Here is a 10,468-nt window from a genome sequence, read left to right on the forward strand (position 1 = left end):
AAGTGCAGAACACAAGGTGCTCAACCATAAGCGCTATACAGTACCTGCTCCAGGGAGTTGGAGGAGGGAAAATATTGACAAGCAAGCACCACTGGAGTGTGTCGAAGTAAACTGAGCAGCTCATAAAATAATGACAATTATCACTGCTGCTTTGGCTTCATCAAGCAGCGAAAGAGAAAAAAATGTTTTCAGATTGTTCTGATTGTCACTTGAAACTTGAAGTACTTCACATTCATCAGCTGTGACTGCAAAATCGCCCGCCATTACACTGCTACGGAAGTTGAGCCTCCACCCCGTCTTATAAGATTTGCTTGAAAGGAGTCCAACTGAAGTGCCAAAAGTGGGGGTTGCAGCACAAGGGCCTACAATATTCAGAGTGACATTAAAAAAAGTGCTGTAATGTTTCTAAACCATCACCTGCAGCTGAAAACAGTGCTGGAACAAGGTATTGATCAACAGAAAACCAATCGACAACTAAATAAATAAATCCCGGTCATTTATCAAGAAAATGACTTGTTTGTTTTCTAATGTGGTTCTCAAATGTGTTTTTTTAATTTTTTTTATCATTTGGAATTTTATATCTTTGTGTTTTGGATTGTTGGTAAAACATTTTTTTTTAAAGTTCTCTCGGAACTATTGTTATCTTTTCTCAATTTACAGAAATCTTTTGGGCTCAACAATTAGTTAAAAATAGAACTGATAGAACTGCTGGAAACTGAGTATATACTGTACATATGCTGTTGTTTCCTGCAAACATGGAACAGAAGAAAGGCCAGTGAATAAAGATATGAACTTCAGCTATCTTGGATTCGAGCACAACATAAACCTGGATTAAAACAGCTTAAACAGAATGTTGACATTATGCACTGATAAGTCATAATGCTATCCCACTGATGCAAAACATATGAACATCTTTTAATGCACAACATGGGTAAAAAATGCCACTGTCGCACCGCGGTGAAGTTGTTGGGTTTGTTTTATTTTGTTGGGTCTTCTTGACTTGTCATTTCCTGTTTTATTTTGAAATAGTAACTCTCCTCTCGTCTGATTGTCTTCCCTGATTCCTAATTGTGTCCACCTGTTTCTCCACTTCCCTCATGTGTACTTATAGTCGGCGTCTCCCCTCGTCCTGGGCCAGTGTGTTCGTTTCTGTCCTTGTGTCTGTGCGTTTCCTCTAGCCCTGCCATAGTAACAAAGCCGTTGAATACCAAGTCATCGCTTTCTGTTTCTTTTGTTTCCTCCGTAAGGAGTGATTTTGTTTTCCTCCAAGAGTGGAGTGATTTTTGTTTTTTGATAATCTTTCGTAGTGCCTCCAGTTTTTAAGGAGTGTTTTTGTTTTCCTCCAAGAGTGGAGTGATCTTTGTTTGGATAATCTTTTATAGCCATGCTTTTCCCTTTTTATTTATTGGAGAGTCAGTCTTACTAATAAAGACAACTATACCTGGAAAACCCTGCATCTGTGTCCTGTGTTCTGCCTGGGCGTGACAGCCCCATCTTCATTTTAAAAATGCCTTTATGTTTCTTTGTAAAATATTTTTCACAAAATGATTACATCGCCTAGGATTTTGAGAAATTATAAATTGTTTTGTCTATCTGAAATGAGCAGATTTGATACAAGTCAATAGTATATATTTTTCTAGAAAGAGATAACACATACATCACACTTTGTTTGCAGTGGTTCTGACAATACAATTTAATTACATTTTTTATAAACCATACTTGAATTAAATCCAGCAGAAGTGCCCTCTTGGATTCCTGGTAGATAATATGATATCATAACATGATAAAGTGCCCACTGTGGTGCCCTTCCAGTGGGAACAATGAAATGCAGGGCACTCCAGGGTGCAGTTCTAGTGGGGTATAGGCTGCCCTACATCATAAAAAACTCTCTGCATGCAGGTGCCTTTTGACATTTATTTTGCGTCTGCCACTCAGAAACTCATGATTATGCCAAACATTTTATATACACATTTTTTTTCAAAGCATTAAATAAATGTGTGTGATGTTAAGAAACAGCTAAATATTGAGTAAACAATTCACAACATACATATGAAAGAAAATCCTTGCATGGGTCACTTTGTACCCATGTTGTCTTAACATCTTTATGTGAACACTATAAGATGCCAATGTGAGAGGAGGCAGAGCAAAGTCATCACTCTGGGCTGAAGTGCTAATATCATGTAATGTCTTCACCGTGACTTAATTAACATAATATATGTACAGTGTCAGCTTTTAATGGTGTCCCTAAGGGCTGTACCTCTCCCATGTAAAATGTCACTGCATGTGTACCCATATACATATTTGGCTCTGTCAGACGTTGTTCTGCAACTCTGCACACTTCATAACCCGAAAGCCCAGAGTTTCAGATCGTGTAGGGCTACACCTTAAAACAAATTGGGGTGATGTTTCTTTAAAAGGGCAGTATTGCACTTTTGTTGTTTTCTGATTCCTCTACCTGCAATTCAGCAGAGTCTTTGTGAGGAGTAGTGCTCCCATGCTCTTTCCAGGCCATGGGCTTTACAGTAATCAATGTTGATGAATGAGGAGGAAGGCTCTCTTTATTCCAGCCCTCGCTGAATAGAAAGTTTCCATTATCTCTCACAATGTATTCACTCTATCAAAGTGACAGGGCTGAGGCAACCCACACTCCATTGCCCTCACTGTGCCCATACCTACCTTCATCCGTCTACTCAAAAGAACAGGGAAAGCCGGAAGAGACAGCTAAAATAACACTGCACGAACCGACTTTAACTCTTGAGACTCATCCATCAAAGCTGTAAGGATTCAATTACGTGTGTGCGTTGTGCAAAAATATCCACTGTAACGGGAAATAATCCAAGAGAGAATGGAGGTCGGCAATACTTTCTTTGAACCATTTGACAAAAAGTCACTTGAAGTACATTTAAAGAAAAATGATGGAGGAAAACAAAACAATGTTCCCACATTATGTTCAAGCAATATTTCACTTTGCTCCAAAAGATTTATTTTTAATTTTGTTCCTGGTGTGACTCAGCTAGCCATCAACCTCTGACATAACCAATACAAATACATGTGTAATCACCACATGTCTCTATATCATGGAAAGTAAAGTAATGTAACTTTTAAGTGGAAGATTAAGATGATTCCAATGCTTTTGGTGACAGAATTTCTGTTAATATGGCATAACAGGCTGACTACTCTACTACTCTGATCTAGACAGAGTTGCCTTACAAATATCCAGTTTATGTATGCTGGATGACACCAGCCTGATTTGTTGTTTGCGTTCATAATGATAATTTTGCTCGTTTCTCAAGATTACCAACCCCGCGAAAGTGAAAATGATTACATTTTTCATGTTTAAACATTATCTAATTTACTATTATATGAAGATTACTGGCCTCAGGCTCTATTTGTGTCTAATGTCATTGTCTTTATTCAAACGTATTAGAACAACCCAGTTGTTCATACAACCAGCTGATCACATGAGCATATCAGCGGTCATGTTATCATAAAGGGCCATAAAGGGCAGCCAGTGTGCACACTGGGCCCATGCTACAGTATCATTATGTTACTCTGCTGCGGTTGCTTTTTTAGAGGCTGAACTCATTATTTTTTCATGTTGTTGGTTTTGGGACTTTACGGTCCCCTGAGAATAGGGTCATGCTCTTCGCCATTAGTTCTGTTAAACGGCCTGCACCTCCTATTGTTGTGATACTACAACACAAAATCAGGTAGCGCACACATTACTAAGATGGAGGAAAGGTTTTGCTTTTTTCTGAAAGGGTCGCAGAGCATTTCCTCCATGGAAGTATAGAAATGTGACAAAATAATCAGTTGCATTTTTCTGACACATCGATCATTCATTTGTTATTGCATTTCTTCACAGTACTTGTTCCAAGTGTCAAACAGTCGATGACCTGGTGTCGCTTTTCAGATAAATTCACTACATGTCATAATATTAAACATGACAGCTCAGGGCCCAGTAGCTGAAAACATTATATTACCGGTACTAGAGGAGTTTAAAAAAAAAAAAACAATCAAGAAGATTATGAAACAGTCATAAAAATCATGAAAATGCAGACACTTGTTTAAGTCTACGAATGTAATTATATGTGATATCCCACCTCTTCTATTTAACTTAACTCATCTCCAGGGCTCACTATTAAAGCCACTAAATGCTATCTTCCACTGTGCTACTTTAACTGCTGGTATTATAAGTTTGGAAGGTCATACACCTCAAACATTGGATTTCAGGTTGAAAAAACATACATTATAACTTTGATGTAATTAGGAGCAAAAGCTGAGGCTTGTCAGCTGTTTGTGGAAACTAATTTCAAAAAGCTGTAATTATTCTCATGGAATCTTCCTGCATTGTAAAAAAGTAAGCCGTTGAGTGTTTCCACACAACCAGATGGTCTTGCTCGCAATACTGAGATGCATTGAGACTGGAGTAAACAAGATGAAGAGGCTCAGTCTGAATGCATCAACCAATCCATCAAAGCAATCCTTTAGCTTGATGAAGACATTTTGTTTGTATTGCATAAAGCCTTAAAAAGGTAAAGCAACAATGAGAATAATAAACATGAAACACATAGCAAACTAAAAGAGAACATCGGGAGCCCTTTTCATGCAGCTTGAAACTGCCTTGACATTTTAAATGTAAATTATTCTACACCAGGCTTGCAAGACATCCTTTAGCCACCATAAAGATGTATGCTTATTAGCATTTTAATTTCTAAATGAACATATTTAAATGCATATTATGCCGACAGAATATTCTGACTGTTTGATGGTCAAGTCTGAGAGATAAGTTTAACTGTTTATACCTCAAAGGATCCAGCTTACAGGAGCAAGGATAAGCCTATATCCTTCTTATTGTAAACCCTGAACATGAATACTTTTGGCTGCATTACTTGCAAAACTGTGGCATGTAAGCACCTTATCTGGATTGTGTTGTTTTTCGTCCAGAACATCCTGTCTAACACCTGCACTGGAATAGTAACCAGTGCATGAGCCAATATTCAGAACACTGCATGCATGTAAATAAACTCAAGTGTCTATTACCTTGTATTAAGTAGGAATTAAAGCACCAATAAAAGCGGACAAGAAGCTTGCAGTTCCTCCTGAACTGCAGTTAGCCATTGCAACGGCTTTCGTCACTGATCCTCAAGAGGCCAATTTCCATCTGCTTCGAAATATTTGTGTTACCTAAAAGGAAGCTGGTTGTGTATGTGTCTCCTCAATCAGACAAGGGGTTACATCTCAGTGTCATGGGCTTCCTGGGATGTAAACGTCTCACCATTGTGGCCGTGGTTTGTGCCACAGGTGGATGGCTGAGCAAAATGTTGGATGACAAGCTCTTTGGCCTTATAAGGCTGCATGCTAATGCTCCTAATGGGCAGGACCAGAGGGCTTCCAAGGTGACTGAAAAGCCTTGTGTGATGTCAAATTTAAATGTAATTTGTCGCAGAACACTGTTGAATCCTGTATTCATTCATTGGTAGTTACCCTTCATCAGTAAGTACCTTAAAGCACCTCAGGCAGACTCACACATAATATAAAGCTGAAGAATTGATTGTAGGTTTTATCCATCCAGATGTTAGATATTCGGTGCAGCTTACTTTGTGCCTAAGCACCAGGTCTGCCATTATTCTCCCTTAAAATGGCTTCATCTTTGTTGCTCAGACAGTGATGCTGAGCTTTAAAGTTAAGCGCTATTCTTCTGTGTTTCTGCAGCCATGGAAAGCTTCTCTCCTTGGCGGCTCCTCCTGCAGGATTTGTGACATGCAATTCTACCTAATGCACAAGACAAATGTCATCATCCGTCAGCTATACCACAAAATGTGTCAGTAACTGTCAATTACGCTGACTACCCCTTGACAGGTTGGAGAATCATAAAATGATTGTGGTGTTGATGAGCAAGAAAAGCACCTCTGCCTCCGAGAGCCTCTAAAGCCACCAAAGCTTCAAAGCCTATGTTAACACAGACAACAATACACCACTATTTGTTTAATTTCACAGTGCATTTTCCTTCTTGGCTCCCATTGTTACCTGCCACCTGTGCTGTGTTTAAGCTAAGATCGGTGGGTCTACTGCAGAAGCTCTTCTCCCGTGATCCCTGTGCAGACTCGGTCTAAGAGACTGTTTATCATATTTGTTTCATTCCGACAGACCAAACTACAGCTCTCACAGTCAGTTGGTCAATTTAGATTATGCTAATCTTCTCACCTGACTACCTTTTGAAGCAGGGATGGCTTTATCACACCTTACGGTTTGAGACTACGTTTGCCAAGTTCCAAGATAATTCACTGAATCCTTAAAAACTAAGAACTGAGAAAATCCGACGCTTACAAATCTCCTACCTAATCACCTCTCACCAGCAACCCATGAGAAAGTAAAAACAAACACAAAATATAATGAAGCAGGCTGAGCACAAAACCAAAAATAATTAGCCAATTAAAGGTGTGAAACAACAAAGAGGAGGCAGCGTGTGCAAAGTCTCAAGGTCAAACACATTTAAATGCAAATTCAAATAACCGATGAGCGAGGAGGACATGTGGTTTAACGACCACATACAAATCAAACCATCTGCCTCCACACAGCCGAAGTAGCTGAATAGTTTACAGGAAGGTACTTACATTGTGCAGTAAATTAGCAAATTGCCTAGATGAGCTTATAGTGCAATTACAAAACATCAATAAGTTATATTCAAGCAAAAGGGACAACAAAAGCTAGTTCAATAATAGTAAGTGCAATTTAGAGTCTGCAAAAGAGGCCTGGGTGGAGAGGCAAACTTACTTACTTTGCTGCATCCTACATGTTTTTTGATTGATAGCATGCGCCAACACATAGCAGTTATTGATAAGTGATTTGTCAGGGTAGATGCCACGCAGTAGCCGGCAGGATCAGACCAAGTGGGAAAAAAAACACATTTTACATGCCGAGGGTGTAGAAACACGGATAACAGAATCGATACAACCAAAACCAATTCCAGCAATTTCTTTGTGTCAAACTTATTAAAGAGTTTTTGAGAACAGACCTGTCATATTTGTATAAGACATATTCCACTCTCAGGCAGATTTGGGCAAATTTAAAGAAGTATTATTGAATCACCCCTAAATTTGGAGCAATCATCCGAGGAGCCAGGAGCTCTGGAAAAAAAGGAAAAACCCTGATGAACTAAATAATATAATTCTTGCAGCTTAAATCTGATATAAACAACATTTACCTCCGCTCAAAGTAAACTTGATCCTTGATTATGTATTTTCGCTTGAGTGTATCACTCATTATTTTCTGCCTCCTGCGTGAAGAACTGCAAAATGAATTTCAGTGGACGCAGCCCCCACACACACTCAGATGTGTGCACACACACAGACACACACACTGTCTGCACTCAAGTGTGAATTCCTCAGATTTAATTAGAAGCTAATTTTGAGTCATTATACAACTGCAAACAATATGGAAATGAGCTCATAGGCTTCTGACAGTTCAGTTGACTTTGACCAGAGAGAGGCATGACGAATTGTAGAAAAAAATATCTTGTTTATTAGCGTCTCTGATGGCGGAACAGGGGCCTTAAGTGGAAGGAGGGGGCTTCACTGTGCAAACTTGAATCCAAAGAGTCATCTTTCACACTTCTGATTTCAGAATACATGATGTTCACAGTCATATGCATCAAAGATTGATCTTCAGGAGCTGCGTTATTATTAAAATAGTTACTATACTACACCCGTGTATCCACTGATGCATATCCCGGAGTATACCTGAAAGTGTAATATGCAATATTCAAATATGTTTGTGGTTATTTTGCGACTCCCCGCTGGTGAAGGACTACTCCACTTCACACCACTGTTTAATATTAAAGCAATGTGAACAATTCAAATTTCCACACTAGCTGAATCTCACAAAATGTTGCACAATCTCAAACACGTGTTTTGTTTTTTCACTCCATAGCAAACACAAATTCCAAATACCTCATGGGCCGGCGGTGCCAGATGTGTAATCTCTACTGAAGCTTATGTCCTTCCTCTTCTACAATGCAACCTATACCTTTAATGTATGCAGTGAGTATACTGTATACAGAGAAAACAGAGAAGATACCAGCAATATATGTATGTTATGTGTCTCATATGTTATTTTGTGTCTCATGTGTTATTCTAAAAACAGAATAACATTTATTCTTCTCTTTGATTTATTCATTTTAAAAATGTTGTATCTAGTCTTTAAATGTAAAATGTGATCTCTTCACATCCGCAAATCGTGGTATGGCACATAATCTAGAAAACCTCTTGTTTTGGCCATATTTGGGCTTTTTTTTTACTGAGTTCAAGATTAACCAGAAATTATGACTAAATATAAATCTTTCACTGAATATTATACTGTACTAAATAAATGAGAAACTCTGATCTCATGTTTATTCCACTGACTGTCTTTGGAGACACTTATACTTTCTTTTGAATGCATTGCTGTCAGTTATGACATGAGAGTTAACTTATTTTGATTACATTATGATATGTATAATGCACAGGAAGCTGTAGAAATAACTCCATTTACATTAAATCAAAATGGTAATGAGACCTAATTGCAAAGCAGTGCACTTTTAAGCAGTCTAGAAAGCGCGCCCAAGTTTCCAGCACAGACTAACAGTACTTCATACACAATGATTCTTTGCTTCAGACATCATATTAAAAGCTCAAATTAATATTTGTATAAAATGTCAAAATAATTATCACATGCAACTAATCTGATCAGATCAACACTGATCACTCTATGAAACAAAAAACAAATAATCTTTACATCGACGAGACTGCTTCTTTGCTATTTATTCATTTAAGTGATTCAGACCGATGGAAATCAACAGAACAGACATTTGATGACAGGAATTAAAGTGTTAACCCCACTCTAGTCTCGCATAGCCAAACCTATCTCCACAGCACTGGGTCAACACTAGTGAAAGGTCTGCGCTCCACACCGTATCGTTCTGGTAAAGGGGGAAACGCTCTGACTTGTTTGCCTTTCTTTCAACCAATCAAAATCATCTTGGGCATCAAGTGCCCTTGCAAAATAGCAGAGTTGCTGACAGTTATTATGATTTGCATTTGTGCATATTGAATAATTCCCCTTTAATATTGGATAGTGTCTGATTTATTGTGTAGTCTTAACAAATGCTATCTTCAGTGTGAAGTGTAATTTCTATGGACTGTAAATGCACACTTTGCTTGTGATGTTTCCATAAAACCGATATCCAACTACGGATGCCAACTGTACAAATGCCAGTCAATAGTATTAGCACCACACCTTACTGGAACAGGGCATTCTGACAAAAAGCATACATTTGATGTTGTGCAGGGCAGGACTATTAATTTCAAATAAGAGAGTCGGCGGGGTCGGGTGCTATGTAGACTGGGCGGAGGACCGGGCAGGGGGCCTGGGCGAGCCAATTTCACCCCGGATGATTTAAAATATATTCAAAAATACTGAGAAGAGCAGCCTCTGAATGTCTGGAGTTCAGTTTGTTTCAAAGACACATAGTTATTTATATAAATAATACTTTCTTACCTGTTTGCTAAAGAATCTGTCCTTTTTCTCTTGAGTATGGAAGGCACTTTGCTCGAGCAACCTTCAGCATTTCTCTGTGCAAACTCCACAGCTCACAGCCAATACTGCATAATGGGGACACACTCACAGCTAAGGAAATAAAAGGAGCTATTTGTCTGGCTTTGAAGCTTTCAACCTTGCAAGGATAAGTGTGTTTAGATGAGTGCTGCACTTGTTGAATAAGTACAAAGAGTAGTTAGTGGTTTCTCAAGTTTTCGGAATTGTTCTTAAATCTCAATGTATAAATGCTACATTCACTGTCAGGTCTGCTTTGTCAGACCCGCAAATCCCATGTTCCCTACAGCAGCTGCAATGCTCTTAATTGCTGGAAATGTCACATTTTACAGGATAATCATCTTTTATAATAAAAGCCTTTACGCCCAGACTGGCAAAGAATGATTATCTTCTTGAATTTAAGTGATTCTTACAAAGCGCTGTACTGGAGAATGCACACACAACATATTGCTGTAATGACTGAGCGTGGGAGATCAGATTGAATTGATAAGCCCTCCTCTTGCCTCCTCCGTCACTTCTTTTTATCTGAGTGAGTGTGCTTCTCTGCCGGGTTTTTGTGCCACATGGGGAATATTTGCACATTTTGTTGGTTATCTTGTTTAGCAAATTTAACAAGCTGAGAGGTGAGCAATCAGAGATACATGTATTATGAACTGTGAATATACTGTATAGCCAGGTCTCAAGTGATTTAAATAGCTGCAAGTAAAAAACCTTTTAGGGTCAAATCACTTATATTACAATGACAACCCCTCCATCAGCCTTGGTGTAGTCTCTTTTCATAATTTCTGTTAATCATGAACACAAAAATGTCAATTTACAAGAGTGTACCATAGATCATACCAAACATTTTAGAAGGGTCTCAAGGTGAGGTAAATGC

This window comes from Cyclopterus lumpus, chromosome 13, assembly GCF_009769545.1.
Source record: "Cyclopterus lumpus isolate fCycLum1 chromosome 13, fCycLum1.pri, whole genome shotgun sequence".
Lineage (NCBI taxonomy): Eukaryota > Metazoa > Chordata > Actinopteri > Perciformes > Cyclopteridae > Cyclopterus > Cyclopterus lumpus.